This window comes from Hirundo rustica, chromosome 10 (genome assembly GCF_015227805.2).
Source record: "Hirundo rustica isolate bHirRus1 chromosome 10, bHirRus1.pri.v3, whole genome shotgun sequence".
Lineage (NCBI taxonomy): Eukaryota > Metazoa > Chordata > Aves > Passeriformes > Hirundinidae > Hirundo > Hirundo rustica.
In genome coordinates this window covers 20,693,378-20,718,874 of record NC_053459.1, presented here as the reverse complement: position 1 = coordinate 20,718,874, position 25,497 = coordinate 20,693,378, and the positions used below count along the sequence as shown (strand labels likewise).

At 37.7% G+C, this 25,497-nt stretch overlaps 1 protein-coding gene across 9 annotated transcripts in view; it reads left to right on the top strand.

The window, feature by feature from the left end:
* The window catches only part of NLGN1 (neuroligin 1), a 422,565-nt gene that overhangs the window by 237,054 nt on the left and 160,014 nt on the right, over positions 1-25,497 (top strand). The gene's annotated exons all lie outside the window — the stretch shown is intronic.

Genomic DNA, 25,497 nt, shown 5'->3' with positions numbered 1-25,497 from the left:
GAGCTCTTCTTCGAAGTCTGTTGTGTTTTCCAGCCCAAAATCCCATTTTTCAGTTGTGTGCTGTGTGAGCCAGCTGCGCTGGGCTGCAGCATTCATACCAAATAAAACACACATTAGTGACAGAAAATGGGACCGAACAAAAAATACTGTCACAAAAGCCCTTTCTTAACTTTTTTAGTGACTGTTGGAGCTTAATGGATAATTTAATGTCAGAGGATGAGTCTCATTATTCCATAACCTGTTTTGTTGCTGTGTGGAACATGAGGAAAATACCTCAGGTTTGAGCAGGCATTTGCTGCTGTGCAGAATGATGCCAACCTTCAATCTCTTATTGGCCAAAGAGGCACATGAAATACAAGGACACAGCCCTAGAGTACGTGTTGGAGAACCCATGCCAAGCCCAGAATCTGTGCCCTCATCCATCCTGCTCTCAGCAAGGAGCTGCACGTTCCCAACTGGCCAGACAAAATAAAGCACGACCTTTCCTTTATGAGCAGTTTTATGTGCATCAGTACTATGGCAATCCCAGGATGTAGCCTGGTGAACGCTTTCGTGGCATGAAGAATTATCAGCTGACCATTTGCAGGTCACAGAGAGGAGAATATTTTATAATGAAAGCTACTTCAGAGGAACTTGGAAGTACCTGCCTATTTCAGGAGTCTAATTCCATTGGGATTGACTAGAAGGTTCTGTCGTGCTTTGTTTTAATACTTTTCTCCTTTTAACTAGAACAACATGCCGTAATTTTTTCCCATTGCTTTCAAACTAGATCTGCTTTTTTCACTGTTACTCTGATTTGTCAAATTTCTTAATTTGATTTACCTTAAATTTGGTAATGATTTGCTTTGTATTGTCTCCATCACGTAGTTTAGATGGGGTTTTTTTACTCCCTTGCTCTTTTCTTTATTTTGACAGCATGGTAACACTACTGAAAATATTAAAAAGAGGATTAAAAATGTGATTCAAAGCAATGTATAAAATTTAGATATAAGACTTTCAAACATTGCTTCATATGAGATTAAAATGCTTTGGTCAACTTTTTATAAAGATATTGCGATGAACTGGTGTTTTGTTTCACTAAAGTATTTTTGCAAATATAGCCTATTATGTTCTTATTCTGCAACCTGGAGAGTTGTCCCTCCTGAAAAGAAGACTTTTCACCTCAGTAAAAGTAAGCATCTCATGGCAGAGTGGCTATTCAGTGAAAGTAACAGCGCAATAAGGAGGTTTATGTTAGTTAGCTATCAAAGGATATCAAAAATGTACAAAGACTCTTTTTTCCTACATTGCTTAGACTGTGTGGTTTTCTTTTATGGTTCACAATTTAATATCCAGTAAAAGTGGGAAAATGTTTGATCATTAGGTTTGGTGACAAGCACATCCATTATCTTTTTATGAAACCTTAAAGGTACTGTCAGGAGACGGCATTTTATTCCAGTTTTGCTGCACCTCTGAAGGGTCTCTGATGAGCCTTTTTTTCTATTATCCATTTCCTAAAATGTTTGAGTAAAAAGTGATAGATGAGCAGAAGATTATATATTATTGCCTAATTAAAAGTACATTACATTGAAAGTAAAGATGGAAAATTAGTAGCAAAACACATCAAAATGTGCAGTCAAAAATCATTCAAGATTTCTGAAGTGGAAGGACAAACAGGGAATGTTAATCTATAAATACTTTTAGGGACCCCAGGCAGCTTCATAACAGTTTTCCTTTAGATATAAAATGAAATTTTAATATTTTAGGATTAAACAGCAGAGAAGGTGTCCAGAAGGCCTGATCTGATCCCACCTTAGCCTGAGGCATCACAGAGTCTTGGTATGAAGCCCTCCAAATGAATTTGATCCCAGATAAATAGAAGCAGTTAAGATAGAGAGAGTACTGCAGTTATCTATTCCCCCCGGTGCTGTACTTCACAAGGGCTGATTTACACATCCTCAGAATTCTAAAAATGCATGAGACAATTCTTATTTAATGTAGCAGGTAACCTCGGGGCAGCCCAGTTCGCAGGAGGCCCAAGCTCGGCTCATCGAGATTTGCAGTGTCCTAATTTCCTAGGTCCATTAATAGAATTAGCATTCAAATCTCAGACCTGCTGTAATTAATGATATTTTTGTGCCTTTTTTTTTTTTTTTTTTTTTTTTGGGAGTTAGTGCCAGCCAAAGGGAGGTGGGGTAATGCAGTGGTGCAGAGAAAGGAGGATTTCCACACTTGGGTCTGCACCACCGAAATGACAAAATGGATGTGAGGTGAACAATGGGTTATTGACTAGAGATCGTGAAAGGGTCAACTGCGAAGCGCAGCAGGAAAGATATTTGTGAAATGGGAACTCTGAATAAATAGTGCACTCTTAAAATGAACCATTTCTTTTCTATTTGTGCTTTTCCCAGCACAGCCAATTGACATTATCCACCTGCTTGGATAGATGCATACATACACCAGCTTCTCTATTTTTCAGGGCACAAAGACATAATTTTATTTGCCATTGAAAAGGTTTCTATCTTGGTACAGGTATATTTTAAATAACATGTTTATTCTGATGTTTTTCACTAGGCTTCTTTTTTGGTAAACACAAAAATAACAAATAACAAACCTTAAAACTATTCATTTTGGCATAAGAGCAGTTTGTGTCATTTCTGTCAAGAAAAATTACTTTCTGGCAAGATAAATTTCCTTCATCAATATTTAATCATATAATAAAAGTATCCCAGTTTTTCTAAATAGCAGATTTATCTCCGAGAGCAGAATAAACTTCAGCATGATAATATTTGCAAAATAGGAAAGAGAAAGAGCTCACTGAAGACAAGTTATAAATACCTTACTGCCTCAGGGAAAAAAAAAAAAAACAAAAAACCCACCACCACCACCACCACCACCACCACCACCACAAAAAAAAAAAAACAAACAAAAAAAACAACCCCAACAACAACAACAAAACCTCAAAAGCTTTGACCCTATTATCCTATATGATATTTTTAATTTTAATCACATGTAGCTACCATCACTTTGCTCCAAGTAATGACCATCACTGATCCCCATGCAAAACCTTTAATCTAATGTATTCTTAATGTTTCAGCTGTTAGATTGTACCTGTATTTTGCACTGCACAATATCCTAAGCCTTTGATTTTCTTATGATGGGATGGGAGACTTCTCAGGGAGCCAGATTTGGCTCTGCCCTAAGAAACAAACAGAATTTAGGCTGCTCTGCCTTTGCCAGGATGCCAAACTTCCCAGGAAAGGATCAGTCTGACTCTAAGCCAAGAGGTGGCCATAAATTGGGATTTTTATGCAATTTGTATCTCACTGCAGAGCATTCCTGCACAGAAATAATCCTCTGAGTGCCCAATATTCTGTTTTTCAACCCAGGGAGGAAGACATTAAGGAATACTCTGCAGCTCAGCAGCTAAGTCAGGTCTGTGCCCAGCCTTGGTGGGTCAGGAACTCTGCACTCCAGAGTTTTAAGCAGCTGTAATTCATGCCTAGACAAGAAGGTGAATGAAAATTCTTTCAACATTTGTGATAGAAGTATCAGGATATGGAAGTAGACAGAATATTTCTAAATTCCCCATTGATGGCATTTAATTACATGTATTAAAAATTGTTTTCTGAAGCTTAAATTAAGCACTTCTGTGTACTGTGGGGCTTTGGAAGCAATAGATAACTTGACAGGGATTTCCATTGCAAATATTGCTCTCATTTTTCACACATCTCAATTGCATAAAATTCCTCATTTTATGGGTTTTATTTTTCATGTGCAAATTAGTTTACATATATGGGTACTAGCTCAAATATTATTCTGATACTTCCTTGATGTAGTACCTCGTGATATTTTTGAGTCAGTTGAACAAGATCTGTATTTTAAGGCTGTAGCAGCACTTTTTAATGGTTAAAAAGAGTAATGTGAACAATAGATCTAGAGGTACAAAACTCTCTTGGCAGCAGTACTGGCAAGAGAGAGTCCTAAATTTTTTCTTCTATTTAATGTGTCATCCATGTGTAAATGCCTGCCTCAGCCAACCTAGATAATACTACAGTAAAAATGTTGCAATTTGCATTACCTTCTAATGGAGAATATATAGAAGACTGCATTGTTTGATACACTGATTTCTTATATCCCCAGAAGTACTGGCAAATAAATATTATTTTGGCAAAAACTGCATTTGAATACATCATTGCATGAAAAACTGCTGTGTGAAGGTCTCTGAAAAGCCAGAGGAAATGTTGTATGTTGGTTAATATCCCTTGTTAAGCAAAGTACGAAAATTGCCTTCTAGCAAATATAAATACTAGATACTAATGCATTTGTAAAAGTATTTTGAATGTATCTTGTGTTGTGTATGTTGCAAGCTAAAAATATTTTTGAGAAAAGAAAGATCACTTATACACTTTAATTAAGAATTTGAAATATACCCTCCAGGTTTCAGAGTGTTTATGGCTTGAGAACTACATCTTACTGGCATTTTTCATTGTTCTGCAGTAATTTTTCACTACTTTTTTTCAAGATCCTAATGAAATAAAATGTACGAGAGTTGAGCAGTCCTTGTATGGGAGACTCACTTCACATTCAAGAATTATACTGATTTAAAAAAAAAAAAAAGCTGTATTATTTTGTCAGCTCTTGGATGTTTGTTTTTATGAAATCTCCCTTACTCGTTATGATTTGTTCATTTTCTCAAGGCTTTCCACCAGGATTTTGGCTGAGGGATCTTAAGTTGCCATAGGTACGCTGACAAATTTCTTTACTATTTCTTTTGCTGTTGAAGAATGAATTGTTCAGTACAGAAACACAAACTATTAAAAGAAAGGAGGCAGAGGACCTTATGGCTCCAAATAATTTCAAAAAGACTAGGCAAACATCTCCCTAGGCTGTTTTGCTTACTTAGGTTCCAACATCCCATGGGTTTGGTAAGCACTTATTGGTGTCATCTCACTGCCTCCAACAGGACACACATGGGGAAATGAATTTCCTCCCAAAATGTTTGTTCCTATCTCTCCTTGTTGCTGTAATTTATTGCACATTAATTGATTTGCTTCTCTGACTGAAATTTTCCTTTCAGCTCCAGGTAAATGCTGTGTCTCGCTGGAGATGGGTTTGCATTTCATCTGCGAGGCTTGAACGGAGCAGTGACACCATGGGGTGTCCTTCCCTGGGCCCCCGTGTGCTGGCGGGCCAAAGGCCATGTGCTTTCAGCTTCCCATGAACCATATTAATGACCCTGTGAAATGCACTCCTGAGCACCCTGGGGATGTTATAATTACTCACTTCATTATTACGTGCCTCTTGAAAAATGTTCTCGAAATATTTTCCTTTTGCCATTACACAGTTCTTAACAAGGATGGCTAAATTATGGGGGACTGAAAGGGAAAGGTTCACATTAAAAGGAATATTAGCTCTCTTTCCAGCATTTTTATTCTGATCATTTACCTTTCCTATGGGGAAGAACTGAGAGAATTGGGTTTGTTCAGCCTTTAGCTCTGAAGCCTTCAGAGTGACCTAACTGTGGCCTCCCTACACCTGAAGGAGATACAAAAATGGAGAGGGAATTTTTACAAGGGTCTCGAATGAGAGAACAAGGGGGAATGGCCTCAAACTGAGAGTAGGTTTGTATCATATCAGAAAAAACCTCTTCCCTGTGAGGAAGGGGAGGCTCTGACACAGGTTGCCCAGAGAATTTGTGGCTGCCCCATCCCTGGAAGTGTCCAAGGCCAGGTTGGACGGGGCTTGGAGCAGCCTGGGATAGTGGAAGTTGTCCCTGCCCATGGCAGGGGCTGGAACTTAATGATATTTAAGGTTCATTCCAACCCAAACCATTCTATGATTCTATTACTTAAAATTTTCCCTTTTAATACTTCAAGGGCTTGCACATCCTGTGTGTTCAAAGCTTAAAGGCCCTTTCATTGCTGAGTTTCTCCTCTTGCTGTACCTGATAGCTGTTTGGATGCACATTGGATTTTGATTATCATTAGGTTCTTGAATTACTATTAAAGATAACTTAAAATGGAAATTATTTCATTTATTTTCTTTCTGATTACAAGGAAATCACTTGACAGCTATCTATCTTGCTAGCACAGAGCTTTTCTAATGTGGGTTCCCTCCAGCTGAAGATGAGCCTTAAAAATATTATTGAGAAATACAAGATATTACCTGCATTTTCCAGCCCCTGCAAAATTCAACATCTGTGGTAGTGCCTGAATTTCATCTTTGCTGTTTTCCTAGATAGATGCTGTAGAAGTAGTAATCACAATTTCAAATTTAAAGTTCCATTCTCAAATGGCCTTAAAACAATGCATGTATTTCTTTTCCTTTCCCCCTCATAAGCACATAATGTTGCTTTTTTATCTTTTGAAAGTTCTGTAGAGTTGTTGGCTGGTTTCTTTTTATAAATATTTCATAAGTAGTGTTTTGATCTCTGGTTCAAATTCAGTCATGGCAGCGGATGTTCTTGTTGATAGGTTTCTTTTGAAAGTGCTGTGTACAAACAAATTTACAAACAGGAGTGTATTCAGTAGCTGTAGTGGAACTGATAATATTGGAAAAGTATTATGAAGAATAATTTCTCAGTTTTAACCTTTTTTTTCCTTGCGATGTGCAAAATATGAACAAAAAAAATCATTGCTTGGTTCTAGTCTATGAAAGATGAAGCTGAGGGCTAGAAAAAAGCCTTAAAAACTTTGAGAAACATCTTACAAACATTGATAAAACCATTTTCATTCCAGGCTATCATAGAACAAGTCCTCTTGCAAGGTGGGGGTGAGCAGCCATCATCAGGAGCTATGAACTTTGCTAGAACCTGTTTTTACCAGGACCAAGCACAAACAGGAAATATTATGTGTTTTTAGACTGGCTCCATGTGTTTGTTCCTCTCTCTTACACCCATTCTTGTAGCACCTCTGTGGCTCTGTGACCCCTGCTGAAGTCTGCAGCGCTCCGGAAAGGCTCTGAACAAATTCTGGGTATTGCATTCAGAGCGTGTGAGTCTTGCTCTGCTTTTATACGGTTCCTTTACAACACTCCAACAAAATAATTTTGAAAAATGAGCCCAAGAGGGTTTATTTCCCGTTAATGACTGAATGCTGGCATTTGGATGATGGAAATAGATATGTTCCTTTTTGTGACTGTACAGATGAGGGCTTTTGTCATGAATTTGTGCTTTTCATTTACATGAGCTCTTAGTTCTCTGCTGCAAAAACTTTTTAGTCCTTTAAAAGCTTTTCCTTTCACATTCTCTGTAGTGTCTCAGTGTTTCCTCCTGGGAGATCTCTATGATTTAGGTAAAGATAATCAATCTCACCGAAAGAAACAAAATTACTTGTGATGATCAATGTGAGCTAACAGTTGTTGTTAAAGCCATCCTGAGAAGTTGCAGAATCCAGCAGAAACAAATTCAGAGCCTGGTTCTTAACATCTCCCTGCCAAGAAAGCAATATGCAAAAAAGCCAAAGGAAATTAAAACAAGCATGTGAAGAGGTGTGGCTTTCACTGGCTTCAATGTGAGTTTATAGAGAATGAGGAGGATTTAAAAAAAACCAGACTCTTGGTGGCATCCACCAAAAGAACAAACGGCAGCGGGCACCAAGCACAGAGGAAAGTCCAGAAATAAAAACCTGGTTTATTCTGAGGGGGGTCAGAAGCTGGATCAGGTTGCCCAGAGAAGTTAGGGAGTCTTTAGTGCAGGGAGATCTTCAAACCCTACCTCCTCACAGACCTGAGTGACCTGGTTTACTTGACCCTGGTCCAGCAGGGGAGGTGGTGATCTGAGGTCTCCACAGCTCCCAGCTGCCCTAAGGCTGTGATTCTGTGATCTTAAGGCAGAGCACTGGGCCCTGAGTAGTGTGAGGGAGCAGATGAATTATTCTCTAGACATCTTCAACACCTGATCATCTTTGTAAACCTTCTCTCTGAATAGTCTAGGCTCGCATGAAAATGGATTACCCCATTATAATTTTCTTAGGCAAAAAAAAAAAAAAAAAAAAAGAAAAAGAAAAAGGAAAAAAAAAAAAAAAAAAAAAAAAAAAAGAGTATTTCTGCAAAGGATAACACTACTGCCTTTTTTTTTTTTTTCTTTTTTTTTTTTTTTTTGACACCATTAGATGTATCATCTACTCACATGTGCTAAGATTTCAGGCTCTGGCTCATGGGCACAGGAGGGATTACTTATTCTACCATCCCAGTGGAGAAACCCGGCTCTGTTTTGACAGCCTGGCAGTGAGAGATAATTATTTGTCTCCTGAAAACTTAACCAGGCTTATGTCCACAGCAGAGGTGCAGAAACTTTTTCACACCTAAGCCTTTCCAGGTCTTTTGGTAAACCCTGCCCTTACGGTAGCATTACCCAGGAACTGAGCAGAGGGTGGAGGTGGATAAGAATCAAATGGTCACAGGTTAGATCGTGCAAAGTCTTATTGATGTTGTAGCTTTCTCTGCTGGAATTTGGGTTTTTGGGAATGAAGCTCTTGATTTTAAGGAATCCTAAAGATTGCCTGCAAATTATAAAACAGTGGGAGATTAGGTTTTCTCTCCTTTCTTTGCCTTTTTTCTCCTCTTAGGAAAGGATCCAGTATAAGCTGGATGCTGGGTTCTTTTAGTTTGGTGCCATTTATTTAGATTCAGCCCCTGACCACTGGCATCCTGGGTTTTTGTCTTTGTTTTTGTCATGCCAGGGTGTTTCTTCTGTGCTGTCACTCATCCCACTGTTCCTTTTCCAGACAATTTGGCAATTCCTGTGGACATGTTTTTTCACATCTCTTGATGCATATTGAAAAATCACATGTTGATAAAGACCAATTTCTTAGGTAAAATTTGCCTGTGCTACAGATGAATGCATCGCTTAGGGTACATTAGTGAAATTCTAAAACCTCACTTTTTGGAAGCTGATCATACACTAAAAGCAGCAAAAAGGAAAAAAAAATAAATTGACAATTACAGCTAATAACTTGCTGCAATTGACATGAATAAAGCAGATTGAAGGTACTTTTAAGAGCAGCTTCTCAGTAAATCCAAGGAGTGAAATGTTTTGGAATGAAGCAGTTGCAAAAAGGAGGTTAAATATCCTGTGCTTAACAACTTGCAGAACCCAGAAGTCTGTTTTAGAGACATCTTTGGGGATTTTTTGTGTAAGAATGCAATTGAGAAATAGGTTTGTTTTCCCTTGAGAGTGTTTACATATATCTGATATTATTTGCTGCATCTCCTTAAAAAAACTCTACCCCCAAAAATCTTAGTTTTAAAAGACTACAAAAAAATATAACCCAACGCTAGTGACAAAATTTATTATTTCTTTAAGTCTTTTCAATATTATCAACCCTTTAAACAGCAGAACTTCCAAGGTGAATCAAACAAGTTGAAGTTCTTTTTCTGAAAGGTGAAAATGTATTTTGTGTATTAAGTCACTCATTTCTCAGAAGGAATATTATAGGGGTTTTAAAGATGGAGGAGTTTTAAGAAGAGCAAAGAGCTTGTTATACTCTGATAAGTGAAGAAGTAAAGATGACTCACCGAAGCAGGGCTTTCTGAATGTTTTTTATATATGTATTTCTCAGCACTGTGTAAAGCACAGATGAAAGGTTAAGAGAGTAATAAACAAAGCTGGAATGTGATTTTGATGGGTAAGCTGCACTTTGATCTTCAGACTATAAAACACTGCTACCTGGGTCAGAACTAACACTCAGCAGGACAAACAATCACTTGTTCGCTACGCAATAAAATTCACAATTCCTTTTTCTATGCCGTGCTAGCAAACATTCTGTGGCCCTAAAGGATGGAAAGGGAGAATAGGGGAGTTTTTAGCAATTTGTGTAATTTAAAGCAACTTTAAACATGTGCTAAAGTTTTCTTTAAAGTTCTCTGATCTTTAACAAACAGCTCTATAGGAATGGATTTGCAGCAAATACTGAGGAACTCTAAAGATCTTGAAGATGCTAAAAATATATAAAATTGTTTAAAACCAGGAATGAAACTGTAGGTTATGTGATACCTTGAAAAAGAACAAAATCAGTGCTGCTTTTATTTCAGTTGAGATTGCATCTCCCTACTGCACTAAACTGTTCTACCTTATGATTCCACAGAAACCTTGAATATTCTGAATTGGAAGGGACCCACAGGGATCACCAAAATCCAACTCCTGGTCTTGCTCACGACAGTCCCAATTTCCATTTTCCCCTCCTCATTCATTCCTTTAGAAAGATGTCTACTTATTTTCAAGTTTCTTGGTTTCACTGGTGTTTTCCAAGCACAATCAGGTGTGCTCTCAGATCTGAAGCTGTGCCGCTCCTGTCCCTGGGACTGCTCCAAAAGAGGTGGAGCTGTGGCACTTGGGGATGTGGTTGGGTGGTGAACATGGCAGGGCTGGGTTAGTGGTTGGACCTGATGATCCTGGAGGTCTTTTCCAACCTTAAATATTCTGTGATTTGCGCACAGCTCCACAGTCTCACACCAGCCTGAGGAAGAGGACAGCCTGAGATAAAAGAAAGGTGATCTCAGGAGCACGATAGACTTTAGAAAGAGTGCAGGAGGAAATCTAGACCCTTTAAAAAAACCGTGGGTTTGATCTTTCCTTTCTTTTGGTGTGCCTGGTGTTGGTTGCTAAAATAGTTCTTGTGGGTTTATAGCCTCTATGATTTCTGTTTGTCCTGATTAACCATAAATATGAGTATTTCTGCTGATTGCAGTTAGGTTGCTGACATGGATAAAATTAACATGGAATAGATTTTTATCCAGTCTGACTCTTGGAGAATACAACAAAGAAAATAGTGAAGGTTTACTCTTAAGGAAACTGGAAAAATAAATATTTTCCCATTGGAATCTCAGTGGAGGAAAAAAATGTGATTTCCACTTGACCAATATTTGGCTGATTTATCAATTGTAAAATAAATATTACAAATTCTAACGACATTTATTGTTCTTGATTATCCTAATAATGCCATTTAAGTATTTTACTGGATCACTATAGTATAAATTATCTTGTTTTAAACAAACAAAACCCAACCATTGAAAACATTTTTTTCCAATGAAAACTACCCCCATGCTGACCTTTTTATGTACAAGACAGTCACACTATTATTGCATAATGTGAATAGGGTTATCACAAATGCATAGACTGTGCTTAAAAACGTGACCATATCTTTTAATTATGTCCTAGATTCTAGCAAATTTCAGGCAATAGAAAACTCATTAATTTTAATTGTGCTGGATCAAGCCTCGTATTTATAATGTGATGTAATTGTCCACTGCATCCCTGACATCTGGCAATAACATTCTTGATCATAAAGCACTAGATTATATTTATTGGTGCAGGATTAGCCATCAGGCGATGGTCAGTCTGGAACAAAAAGCTATTCAGAGAACTCCTTAATCAGTGATAGGAAATATAGCCAGAATATACATTTATTTTTATTTGTTTAAAAGGTACATTGCTCCTGTCACAATGATATTGATGTAAGGTACTTACAAGTTGTTATTACTGACAGAACAACTCCATTTAAATCTGTTAGAGGTAGAAGGATATGAGTATTTATTGTTTTATTTTTTTTCTCTCCAGAATTTTCTACCACTGAAAATTTGGCCAGCAGGAAAGAACTGATATGCCATAAGTTTGAGCTGGCATGTTGTATCACAGTGCTGGGATATGCCTTTCTGGCTTGATTTATCTGGTAAAAAAATAGATTTTTTTGTGTCCTTTACAATTATTTCCAAGCAGAAGAGACAATACTGGGAATACCCAGATTGTTAAAACTACTCTGGATTACACAAATGCCACTGCAAGCTATTTATCTGTTTGTTAATTATAGCTAATTAATTAATTAATGACTTTCTCTTTGATTCATTACGGAGAGATTGATGGAGATTACGACTCCCAGACTTCCAACACTGTAGCTCTGTACGCTCCAAATATTTGGTTTCTGGGCTGCAACAGGGAGATGAAGATAATTTATCTCATCCCACACTTTCCATCTCGATGGCATTTGCTTTGTCCCTCAGCCAGGGAGCACTGGCCTGGCTGCTGCCTGTGCACAGCGGAGAGGAGCCCAGGAGGGGAAGGATTACTGCTCACTTCTCTCTTGTTTTACACCAAAGAGCAGGTGGTGGTGGCATTCTGCCTCCCCCTGATCCTCCCGCCAGTACAAGGCACTTTACACCAGTGAGTGCAGAGCACTCAGAGCTGCTGTAGTGCCTCACACCCTCAGGGATCTGTTCCAGGCTTCTTGTCAAGGAGCTCTGCTGAACTCTGTGACACGCAGGAAAGTTAATAAAGCACCTGTGTGGGTCTAAAAGCCAGAATTTACTGTATCCCTGCATCTAGAGTGGTAATAGAGGAGAAAACAAAAATCTAACATCATGATCCATTTGTTTTTTAGGAAATTAATCTCTTGTTCTTCACATTAAAAAAAAAAAAAAAAAGTCGAATATCACAGCTAGTCATGTATTCTCCCCCCTTCTGCTGAATAGCCCATCAAAATCTTTAAAAAGTAAATAATGATGGTTGAAAAAAGTGACTTGATGCCTTATTTAAGCAATTTAACCTGTTGTATGTTTTTTTTAATATTTTTCTGCTCTCCAGACTCTAAATATGCATCTGATTTGTATTAACGGAAAATGGAAAAAACAAATTTGAAATTGAGTAGTTTTTTCCAAGGAGCTCTGTTGCTGTCCAGCTTCTGGAAATATTTTCAGAAACTAACTATGCCAGTATTTCTATTTTTGTTCTAAAGAATAATTGAATTGTAATGCACAAGGCTATCTAAAATTTTACCAGTAAAGTAAGTGGCCAAAGTGATATGTGTCATTACATGACTGATGGGGCAGAGAAAATAAAACAGCAATACTCAAATTATTCTTTAATTAACTTAGACTCATGGTTGTTTCTGAGCTACATGTTTCCTAGAGACAAACAGAGGGAGGTGAGTGTAACAAGGCTGTGTACCCACGACACCGAATGGCAGATGTGGCTTGATGTCACTGGTTTTGGTTTGAAACTGTGGTGTTTCTTTCCATGCCTCTTTTTCTTCCTCTCGTCTCAGCCATTTTTAGCTCCCCTTTTTTGATTATAGAAGATCTGTATCTGAGAAGAAAGGTTCTTCCACCCCCATCAGCATCAGTTCAGTAAATCTAGGTGTCATCTGCCTAACAGCATAATGAGCAGTAATAACTCATAATGACCATAATGAGCACTAACAGCTGAACATGTCAAATACACTGGAAAAAAGAATAGCTCCCTATGGGACTCCAGGCTCCTCAAAGTGGAGGTACAAAGTGCTCCTGCAGATAGCTGTGAACTGCTGAACTGCAGTGCAAGCACTGGCTGCTCCAAAAAAATCATTTCTAGGGGGAGGCAGTTTTTGTTGATATTTTTTGACATGATATTCATGATGAAGTTAGATTTCTCAGAGGATTTTGAAACAAAACAGCTGTTCAAGTTTCCAACCAAACCTGAAGGACAAGTTCTTTTCGTCAGGGCAAAACCAGAGTGCAGATCTCACACCGGGCACAGGGCAGGAAACTGATTTGGTTTCTGGTTAAGGTGGGACCAAATTTTGTAAAAGCAGCTGGGACATTTAAGGTAAAATGTGACCCAATATATTACTGGTTAACTCTGTATCTGTAACACAAGCAGGTTTGGGGAGTAACTGCAATCAGGTAGGCTGTCTGCCATTCCCACTAGCATTTGCAGCTACAGATATCCAAAATTAATTTACTTGATTTATCTTACACAAAAGTTTGTTGACTTTGCAACTCTCATGTTTTAATCCTCTGGGAATATTCTGACATTTTGTATGAGGTTTATGGCAGTTTATTTTTATTGTTTGTTTGGTTGGTCGGTTGGTTTTGGGTTTGGGGTTTTTTTGCTTGATTTTGCTGATGCACCACAGGAAAATGCTTCTATATTTACCTGGAAAATTAAACTGTTACAGATATCATCGTGCTTCCCTTGATACTGGCTGATGCTCTGTGCAGGAAATAGTAACAGTAGCACTATTTTCTTACAAAATAAGCTTTTAAACCTCTGTAAAAATTCAGCTATATTTTGATCCATTCTATTCTAATCTTTATGTGTGAAAATTTATGAGACTATGAAAATAAAATGAAGCACCCAGGTTTCAATCCCATGACAAACAGTGAGAGAAAATGTAGGAAACAATGGGATGTGTCATCAAGTGTATCTTTAAGCAGATTTTGAGCATCAAAGATGTTACTGAAATAAGGCTGCTGCCTAAAATTGATGCAATATTCTTTAGCTGAAGTACTCATCAAGTTTTTAAGTGCATGCACATTTTTCTCAGTAAGTGGTCCAGTTTGTTTCACCTCAGTTAATTGCAGTCATGTGGATACGTTTGCCACATCAGAGCCTGAGAATCTAAGAGTATCAATATTTATCAAAAAACAGAGAAACATAAGGAAATGTAAAAAATTGTTCCCTTATTAATCAGCAAGAAAAGTGAGCCCAAATATCATAATCTCCTAAACAGTCAGTGTGATGCAGATGTGATGCTAAATGCAGACAGTTATATATACCCTGAGCACCATGGGTTTGGAAAATATCTTTCATGAAACCTGTGTAGGTGGAGACTTTTTCAAGGAATGCCAGTCTTTTGTTTCTGTAATGGGAAAAATTATGGCTGATCTCAAAACTTTTTTTTTTTTTTTTTCCAAAGCTGGTATGTAAAAAAAGAAATCAGAAACTACTTTGAATGCTAAGAGAGAAAGTTCTCTAAATACTGAGAATTATTTTCTATAGAGGAATCACTGTATGTGCATGCAGTGTTATAGTTAATTAGATCAGTCACAGAAAGAGTCCTGTAAGGAAGATTGTGTAACTCCTCTGTGCTGACCACAGAAAGTGTCTCTGTGCTTGAATACAGGGTTTTACATGTTCCCCTATGTTCATGATAACATTACAGTTATTATGTAGCAGTGCTTGGTATGTGCTCGATGTGTCACATCATTTTATGAAGCACATTTAGCCTTCATGATTTCCTTGTAAAATGTATGTGTGACTTCCATCCCGGGTGAGATACAAAAAAGAGACTTTCCAAATGTCCAGCCCTGAGTCCATGAGAAGCAAAGAGGGCAATCATGGAATGACTTGGAGGTTTGGGTTAAAAAGGATCTCAAATATTGTTTAGTTCCAACTCCCCTGTCATGGGCAGGGACACCTTCCACTATCCCAGGTTACTCAGAGCCTCATCCAACCTGATTTTGATTATTTCCAGTGATGGGAATCAACAGTTTCTTTGGGCAACCCTTGCCAGTGCCTCACCACCCTCACAGGAATTAATTTCTCCCTAAAATCCAATCTAAACCTGCTCTCCTCCAGCTTAAAGCCATTGCCCCTTGTCCTGTCACTCCATGCCCTTGTTCACTGTCCCTCTCCAGCTCTCTTGGAGCCCCTTTAGGCGCTGGACAGGGCTCCAAGGTCTCACTGGAGCCATCTCTTCTCCAGGCTGAATAAACCCAGCTCAATCTGTCGTCAGAGATGAGGTGTTCCAGCCCTGGAATCCCCTCAGTGGCTCTCCCCTGGATTCATTCCAGCAGGTCAATCCCGGTTAATGACCAAACCCTCTGAAAACACTGGCCCAAAAGAGCCATCTGCCAGGCTGATCAGCGTCCCACCAGTCCAGATATCCCATGTGCTGCTTCTGCAAATCCCTCGGCTGATGAGAAGATAAAACATGATTTTTAGAAATGGGGACTATTAAAGAAAAAAAAATGTTTTGTCTTTCAGTCAGTCAGAGAGGGATGTCTTTTAGAATTGCATTTAATTTATAATTAACCATACTATTTTTAAAAGAATTATAGGTTCATCCATAATATAAATAAGGTACTTGAAGTGACATAATCTACATTTAGAGGATCCAAATGTTTGCTATGATTTTTTTTTTTTTTTAAATTTTTTTAACCCCTTCACAAGTATCCATCTGCTTCAGAGCAGCTTTTCACACACTCTTGTTTCTGGCCAGGAAAGGATTTCTTATAATAGTGTCCTACTTCTGAAGCATACATGGACTAGGAATGTATAAAAGTGAAAAGGGTTTTAAGGGATTAGTAAAAATGGATGAAGTGGATTCCTAGTAGCAACCAGGTTTTGCTTTGTGCCTTTAAACGATTACTTGAAATGTAAAAAATCTATCCTACAGTGGCTGGTGACCAGTCTCTGAAATATCAGTTCTTTACATGTCATTGCCAATGGACAAGTGGCAGTCAGAAAGAAATCCCCAGCAGTCTGAGTTTTATGATTTTTGCCTAGAATTCTTAGGTTAGTAATGCCCAGCTCAGACTTCTTTTCATCTCTAGGCTATAATTAGAATATATAGATCTGAAATGTAAAATATTATTTTTTTCACTTTCTGCCTCTTGTAAACCAGATGTAAATCATATAATTCATATCCACAATAAAGGTGGTTGGAACAAGATAGTCTTTAGGCCATTCAATGATAAATCATAAATTTCTGCAGACATCACCACAGAGAGTATTCTTTGCATTTTTATCTACATGCTAAAAGTGGTTCCTTCTGTTTTTAAAGTGTATTAACAGGGAAATTTGGATAAATCAGGGGGAACTGCTGTGGAGAGCTGTTGAAGTTACCAAAGGCAGTGGAACACTGCAGATATAACCCATCTTTTTGGAAGGAGCACCAGAGTTAGTGAGCTTTTGAGGATAAAAGTTAAAGTTCTGAGACTTAGTAACAATCTTCTGTTGTTCTTTATTCCTCCTCCTCACTGTAATACTTTATGAGTTATGTACTTGTCCTGGGATTTTAGTTTAGACAGATAATCCTCTGGTAATTTCTCATTTTCCTGTAACAGATCTGGCTGCTTTCCTCAGGAACTTAAGGGAGAAATAAGACTTCCAGTGGTTGTTAAATTGTCCTGGCAACACCAAATCTAATGGTGATTTGGCCTATGAGGCACCATGGAAAACTCTCGGTGATTCAGCTAGAAAATCCTTCCTTGCTTACCTGAATGGAAAACTTCCAAGTCTGGGCAAGATTTTGCTTTTAAATAGAAAAAAAAATAATATAAATGAGAATAAAATGCTGAATGGAGTCAGCTGCAAAGCAGAGTGCTCTTTAATCCAGGTGATGTGGAAATCAAATGGAAACCAGGATGAGTCAGGCCTTAAAAATAAGTGTGAGCAGCAGAATATTAGGAAAGCAAAGCTGGTACACAGTTAGCCATATTAAGATATTATCCTTGGTCGTATCAACTTTTGCAGATACCATCTGACTTCCTCTCCTTTTATTTTTATTCACCTTTCTGAGGCAAAAAAAAAAAAAGAGAGAAAAAAAGAAAAAAAGAAAAAAGAAAAGTAAATTAGGGATTCTGTTAAACACAGATTTTCACAGGAAAAAAATTCCTGCTGACCCTGTTCATTGTGAGGTAAAACCCATTATTTTTGTTTCTAAGTTGTTTTTACAAACTGGGAGGATTTGGGGTAAGTGTTGGGTTTGGTTTTGTGTTGTTTGTGTTGGTTTTGCCTCTGGCTTTCCTTGTGTCCCATAACAGTGCTCATCTATGCAGGCTAAAAGGATAACTTTCTTTCTGACTCAGAAAAATGCTTGAGTAAATGACTCTTTTTAGGTTTTTTGATGGTACAGAATATATCAAGTGGCTTCAATTTTTTTCTTGGGATTTTTGGGGGGTTTTACTTCTTTGTTTGTTTGCTTGTGGGGTGTTTTGGGTGGTTTTTGTTTGTTTGTGGGATTTTTTTTGTTCTTTTTGACTTTTTTTTTCCCGTTTTTTCCTTCATTGCTTTTTGCTTGAGGGGAAATCCCTAATAGATTTTTTTTTTTTTTTTCGCTTTCCTTCTTCATTTGTTCCTCTTTGATGTTTGTTTTTAGTAGCTTGTATAGGAACAGCTTATGAAGAATGGTAGGAAGAATTTTAATGCCATTCTTTGATTATAATTAAGAGAAAAGCAGGAATATATTTCTTTGTGTATGTCATTTATAGCAGCTTGGGCAATTTTCTGAGGTACTGCTGACTGATTTCCTTTGGGGATATGAACTCTGCACACGCCTTTGTCAGACTCCAAACATCTTTTTTGAGTTTTTGACTCTGTCTCACCACTCACCCTCTCTCTTGAGCCATATTAAGGGTCTCCAGCAGCTAAACCTCGACTGAAGTGTTCTTACCACTGAAATATAATTGTGCATGGCAGTGGGTTGCTACCACCTACTGCTGCCCACAGGGCTGAGCTGACAAGAATAAAGTTTTCTGGCAACAGGCATCTGCCAATTTGTATCATGACACTGTGAGCGCCGGTCACTGGAGTGCCCTGAAAAAGCCTGGCAGCTGATAGGAGGGCAGACCTGGGATTCCCTGACATTACTGAGAGTTCAAAAAGAAAAAAGTCTGCTTGAGCCACGGCCTTGATGAGAAGGGTTCCCCTTTTTGTACAGCAGAGTCTTTTCAAGAGAGGCTGAGCTGCAAAGAGCGTTGTGTCTGGGAGAGCTGTTGTATTCCAGCGCCCTTGGCATGCATCTAAACTCTTGAGAATTCTATCTCCTATTTTATGCTGAAGCAGCCACATCTTGTGGCTTTTTATTTCCCGCCCCAGATTTGCTTTGTGAGCGAGGTAACTCACTTTCCTGGGAGGAGATGTGGGTGCAGTTGTCGGGGCGGTTGCTGTCAGAGGCAGAGGGGCAGAGGCTGTGCCCTGCTCCTGTCCCAGCCCTTCCCTGCCCAGCATCTCAGCCCCGTCCCCAGAGCTCTCCCTGCTGCTGCCTGACTGCTCAGGAGCCATGGCAACCCTTACAGACCCCTCACAGCCTGCTTTTCGCTCATTTCTCTCTGTGGATATCTGCTCACACCTGCAGAAGTGCTCCAGCCCACCCCACTTAGGGTTGCTCCCTGGGCTGGTTCTTTGTGGGATTGCTCTGGCTTTCACAGACACCAAGCAATCCTTGGAAAACTGATGAGGGAATGAATTCAGCTCCTGTTTTCCATCACAATGAAATGGAAATTTAGTACCTTACCCCTTTGTTTTTTCTCTAAAAATCACTGTAATAACAGGGATTAATTCACTGGTTTGCAGTATCTCAGGAGAAAAAAAACCCTTTTTTAACCTTTTTTTTTCTGGTCTTGAAAACATGAGCCTTCAAAAGGAGTTGCAGGCACCTGACTTGGAACTTTGCCCTACCAGGAGTGAGCTGATACAAATGCTTCACACCTCAACTGCTTATCCATTTTCTCCCCATTTTCTTCCAAAAAAAGGTCAAATCTTTCATGGCCAGACCTGTCAAACTAAATGACCTGATCATAAACCTCACTTTCTTGACCTGTAAGACCATCTAATTGTACATTCATCCCCCTCTCCTAGCCTGATAATATGTTCCTATATCCAGTTTTTATAATTTTGAGATATCTATCTCTGTTTTACCTGAAGGAGATACAAAAATTTTTCAATATGTTACACAGCTCTTCATCCTTTTTCTGATCAGGAAATTTTACCACACATACTGTCTCATATTACTGCGTGGTATGAAAGGCCTAAAGCAAAAATGGACTTTCATAGTTAGATATATATATCTAGGAAATATCACAGAAATTGTGCTAAAAATCAAAAAGATATTATTCACTTCCTTAAAGCACATTAAGATCATGGAAACTTATTTTTCCCCTTATAGATTAGTACTGCTCCCTCACAAACTCCCAAAATCAAACCCTACATGCTCAATCATGGCTTGTGAATAGCTCAATCATAGCTGCACTTTTTTTTTTTTTTTTTCCAAAAGAATATACTGTCCCAAAATTACGTCTAAAAGGCATAATTTCTGAAAGAAATGTGATGTAACTAGCACTTGAAAATATGGTTAAAATGAAATATAAATGTGCATGAAGGGGACTTGTAAACACGGTGGTTTTATTGCTTTCTATACATATGTCATTAATATAAAAATATGGATTTCAAGAACATGCTAAATTTTGATGAACTTTTGAGTAGCCAAGTTCCTTTTTTTTCCCATCTACTCATCATGAAACATCTCCAATAAGGAGTCTTGAAAACAAGACATAGAACACAGTTTAAAAAAAAAAAAAAAATCTCTGTAATTTGTTCTTCACTTCCTTCAGAATGATTTCCAAAAATGATAGAGGCCCACGATCCTCACTGCAGAGGAAATAAATGGTTCCATATCAAACACAAAAGGAAGAACTTTCTTTGCAATGCAGGAGAAGGAACAAGAGTTGGTTTCTTTTTGCTTCGTATCCACTTCTTGTTTAAAAAAGATTGTGACATAATTTATTCTTCTGTAGAATAGAAAATTGTTACTTATAATAATTTTTATAAAGCTGTCATCATTCATTACTATTTATAAAGTGGTTTGAGATTCCTGGAAAACTGTACCCTGTAGGAAAATTTTCACTCCCTCTACAACCAAAAAATATTAATAATTATTAACACTATTTTAAAATTTCCTTGATCACCTAAATTGGCATAGTATTTATTATTTTTCATTAAAGAAAAAAAAAAAAAAAAAAAGCCAGCAGTTTTCATCTTTGCATTCTAAAGGCTGTCTAAAGCAACAATGCTTGCAATTTCATTCTTCGGGGTATATCCACAGATTCAAAAAGTGAAAAAAATATTTACTTCTCCTTCTAGGATCTTTATTATGCCAAATAACAATACTCTTAGATTTAACCACTGTTACAAAAGCTTAGCTTTTGTTATAGAGAGTTTTTTTTTTTTTTTTTTTTTTTTTTAATTCTACAGTTTAGACAGGAGTTCAGTGCATTTCACTTTCCTTTTTCCTTCTTGCTGTTTTTTAAAATAGGCTATGATTTTTATCATGGGTTATCCTAATGTAAACACACAACTTTTAATTTCCAAGGGCATCTTCTTTCCTGACTCCTATGGTAATCCTTAACCTGCGCACTATCAGTTTTCATTTCCTTTTAAATGTCAATTTTAAACCCTTAAGTATTGAGTCCAAATGAATATTTTATATGGTCTCCTTATTCATCATGTGGAGTAAATTGTCTAGAATAGGTCATTTATCTAGTGCTGGACATTTCTCTACAACAATAGCTCTGAAAAAAATTCTCCCATCTTTCTTGGTCACTGCTCTAATAGTAACTCAGAAATGGTCAAGGTAAGGTTGAGAAAGGCCCTTTGACAAAACTTTGGCTGGCACTTTGGGGACAGACAAGCATGGTCTGTAAAATATTCATTATTAGAGATGACATTGACTTCATGCTTTTTCTCTATCAGTTTGAATACACCGATGAAATGTCTCGAGTTACTAACCCTGGAGATTGGTTATCTGTTCCAAGGCTGGGTTGTGATCAAGAAATCACAGTAAAGCCTTCCATGAAGCATCTTCTTTCGTGGAAGTGAACTGATTTTGAGTGACTTTGTTTAAAGGGAAAATGTAATAATGAAAAACAACAACAACAACAACAAAATAAATCAAAAGCCAAATGTTTGCCCATCCATTCTGTTTTGGTATGGACACTTTGGCAGCTGGAAATAGAAAAGATCACTAAAGTAGTTTTCACAACTGAGTCAATGCCACAGGCATTTGGGTTATACATTCACACACCTAGCCAGGATCTGCGCAGGAAAATTAAGAGATTTGGAAGTTTTTTTCTGATTAGTGCTGATATCAACTCTTCACAATTAAACTTGAAAATTAAGGAAGATCGAATCTAGTAATACCCAAATATTACATGAATATTTATTTGCTTTAAAGCTCTCTTTCTAGAGAAAACAGAAGTTTCCTCAGCATCCTGTAAAGATTTTTCTGTGCTCCTACAAGCTGAAGTTTAGTACAGATTTTTTTTTTAATCAAATTGTCCCTGAAATTTCAAATTATCCTTTCATCATTGGAGACCTCTTGTCAATATACTACAAGAAGTGCATAATAAGGAAATAAATCTTCAGTTGTTGCATTTAGAAATAAGATAGTATGAAGTTTTCATGTCAGAGGTTAGAAGATGCTAACAAAAGTGCAGTGGGCTGGAATTGGGAGATGAAAGGATGGGTGCTGTGGAGCCAGCTGGCTCCTGTGTCTGGGTGTGAATAGTTTCAATCATTTCTTTGTAATCTTATGCACTGATCTTTCTACCAAAAAAAAAAAAAAAAAGTTTTGAACTCTCCCCGGTTTTATCCCATGCAGCTGATATTGAAAGTGAACTGTGGAAAACTTCCCCCACTGTCAATTTTATTTGCTGTGCACACTTGTGGCATGCTTTTCTCCTGGAATTTTTGTTTGCTTGATACCAGCATGACTGGGGCTGTTGTGGTGTTTTAAACAATCACCTTATCTCTGCCTTTGTCTGTGGGCTCCATTAAATCAAAGAGAAACTCTGGCAGACAAGAGCCAAAAGGAAGAATAGATGGAGAAAATAACAGAAGGTGAGTATCATAATTGATATAATCTTTAACACAGTACAATTATAATAAATTACTAATACATAGTATTTAAAGAAGTTGGAACATAAGGTTGAGGTCAATCTGACCTATAGTAGGAAGGTAGACTGCCAAATTTATTTTTTAAATAGACAAAGATAATTTGAGTGTTGGTCAAGAATTTCCATAACCCCCTGCTTTTAATTGTGAATCCACATGAAGAAGAACATCTTTGTCTGTCAGTCGTGGAAATACAAGCATTAGTTACTAAATTAATGACTGGATGTGGCACATAGTGCTAAGGTTTGATTGACATGGTGGTGTTTGGTCAACAGTCGGACTTGATGGTATTTGAGGTCTTTTCCAGCTCATTTGATTCTGTGAAATTTGTTGTAGTTCATTGGTCTGACAGCTAATAGATGCACAATTGGCAATTTGCTTAGCAGATTATCATTTACTGTCACTTTCTAAATTTAAAATGTGATCTTCCATTGTATTTAATCTACTTGCATCATGGCTGACAAATTTCTTTCCTCAAGGGCAAACCCTTATTATCATAAAAAGCTTTTATGTATATTGTGACATGAAGAGAACACCCAAAACTGTAAGAATTTTAAATTCTAGAATTTGACTGTTTATTTATTGTCATTCTTAGAAAACTACCCTTTTTTAACTCATCGCATTTCACTCCAAATACAGAATGGACTCTCCAGCTTCCTTGACTCTTCAGATGTCTCTTTACATGCTACATAACATGGGAAATTATTTATTTTACTTCTCAGAATAGTATTCTGGAAAATACAGTGCAGCTTGTTTCTTTTAAGCCTTAGGAAATTGTTCTGGCAGGGAAGAGTTTACAACATTCACATCACACAAGACTGTCGGCTGATTTTGCATGTTCAGCTTGAAAAAAACCAAGTGGAGGTTCTTGGTTACCTCACCATTCTTTCAGCTGTAGTCAAGAGTGGTGAGTGGCTAAATCTCACCTTTGTTGCCTCAGTTAACTTGGATATAGATATTTCAGGCAGGTGGTTTTGCTGCTGTAAAAAAAAACAACCCAAAAGTTAAAAATAGAAAACAGAGTCTTCCTAGCTGAAAGCTAAAAATCTAAGAAAATTCTGCAAGCACTTACAAATGCAACAATCAGAGCAGCAGGGAAGTGGTTGGCATGGAAAACAAGGATGCTTGCATGCACAGCGTGGTACACAGGCAGCACGCCTCACCTGGACCTGCTGGCAGAGCATGTGCCCACTGGGAAGTAAAAAAACCTCATTTCATGGCAGTGCTCTACCATGAACTGCCTGGCTCTCACAAGGTGAACAGCCAGTTTGCCCTCATTAGTTAAGATGACACCAGCAGCTTTAAAATGGCATGGAGCAGAGGGTGTTTTACTTCCAACAGGTTGCTCTAAGCTACAGAAAGAAGTATTCCATTTCTTCACAAAGAAAGCATTTAGAAAACAAATGGAAAAGAAGCGATAGTCTCACTTTGTGTTTGACTTGGATTCTAGCTTGAATAGGCTGGAAGGGATGTGCTTTGTGAAAGCAGTGTATTACAGAAGATAAAATCATTTGAAGAAATATCATCTGGGACTTCAGTGTAGAAGAAAAAGCTATGCCACAATCCTAGATGTTTTCTATGACGTGAAAGGGGAAGCAGAACTATCCCCAAAGGACATGGAAAGCAAAAGGAAATATTTTCTTAATGAAAAGGGCAGTGCTTTTCTTAAATTTTCTACATTGGCCTGATTTTATGTGAACCAACTCTGAGTACCAGACAGTAAAATTGCATCTCGGAAAGGTTTTATTTGACGTGAAATCTTTGCCTCTTCTTTAAAAACAAAGACCTGCAAATGTTAAATCTTTTGGCAAAATCATACCTAATTCAACATTGTATAACACAATAAGATCATTCTAAAAGTGGAAAATATGAAATATACAAGCTTTGCTTAGCTAAAACAAGAAAAGCATCTCCTTGTCCCTCAACAGGGGGTTTGTGTTGTCTCAGAGAATTTGTTTCTAGTAACTGTGGACATATTGCAGAACCAGAGAACGGGAATAAAAAAATGATTTATTCTGTACTCTGGTCTCATTTTCCACATTCATATATATATTAACAATAGAACTTTCAGCTTTTAGCACGCATAATGATGAATTTCAACAATATAACACTTAATTCAACATATTGGTGCATCTGTTGAAGCTTAGTCTAAAAGTTATTTTTTATGAGTAGCACTAAATTCAGTGTCTCAAAATCTATAGGAACTACTCATTAATAGCCAACCATAAGAAGCAGATGCAAACTGATATTTTGATTTCTTCTAAGAACTTGAGCTGAGCTTTATCAGTGTGTTTAAACAAGCCAAAACCTTGTTTTGATAAGCATTATTATATTTTCATAAACGTGTCTAATTTAATTATGCTAACATCAGGAAATCATGTAACCATTGTAACTGAATCAGTGTTGGAAATCAGCTGTTACTATGTTAGGACTTCAGACAGAAGAAACTCAGAAATCCAAACTGGGGACAAGAGTTTAAATTCTGACTTTTAGTCCATTATGATTGAGGTCATTTTACTTAGAGGAATCTCAGAATCAAGGAAAGTTTTGGGTTTAAATGCCTTTCCTTGGCCTTATTGTTGTGACATTAACGTGTCATCAGAGCATTTTGAGAGTCAGGACATGCTAAGGAAAGCTTCATGCCATTTGTTCTTGACTACACAAAAATTTGGCAGAGGGTGCAACCAAAGTTGAACCTCTCTTAACAGGCACATCTTGCCACTAACAGCACCAGAAACCCTCAGGTGACCTTGAGATGCAGCTTACTGAGGCTGTGCAAACTCACTGCTGTGGAGCTCATTTATCTAAATGAAGGAGTTTCTTTAAGCATGACAGTGGGAGAGGAGGAATGTCTTGTAGTCTTTGCTTGTTTTGTTTTTTTTTTCTCATCCCTCCTATTATCTCGTCTTGTAACCTTGGTTAAGTCCATTAACCTCTTTATGGCTCTGTGTCGTTTCCCATGTGTTGTCCTTTTAGCCTGAGTCACTTGGAGCAGGTCTGTACACGGAGCACAGGCTCACCAGGGCCCTTAACGCCTCTGCGGGAGAAATTGCAAATAATTGAGGTAACCTATCAACACCCAATAAGCC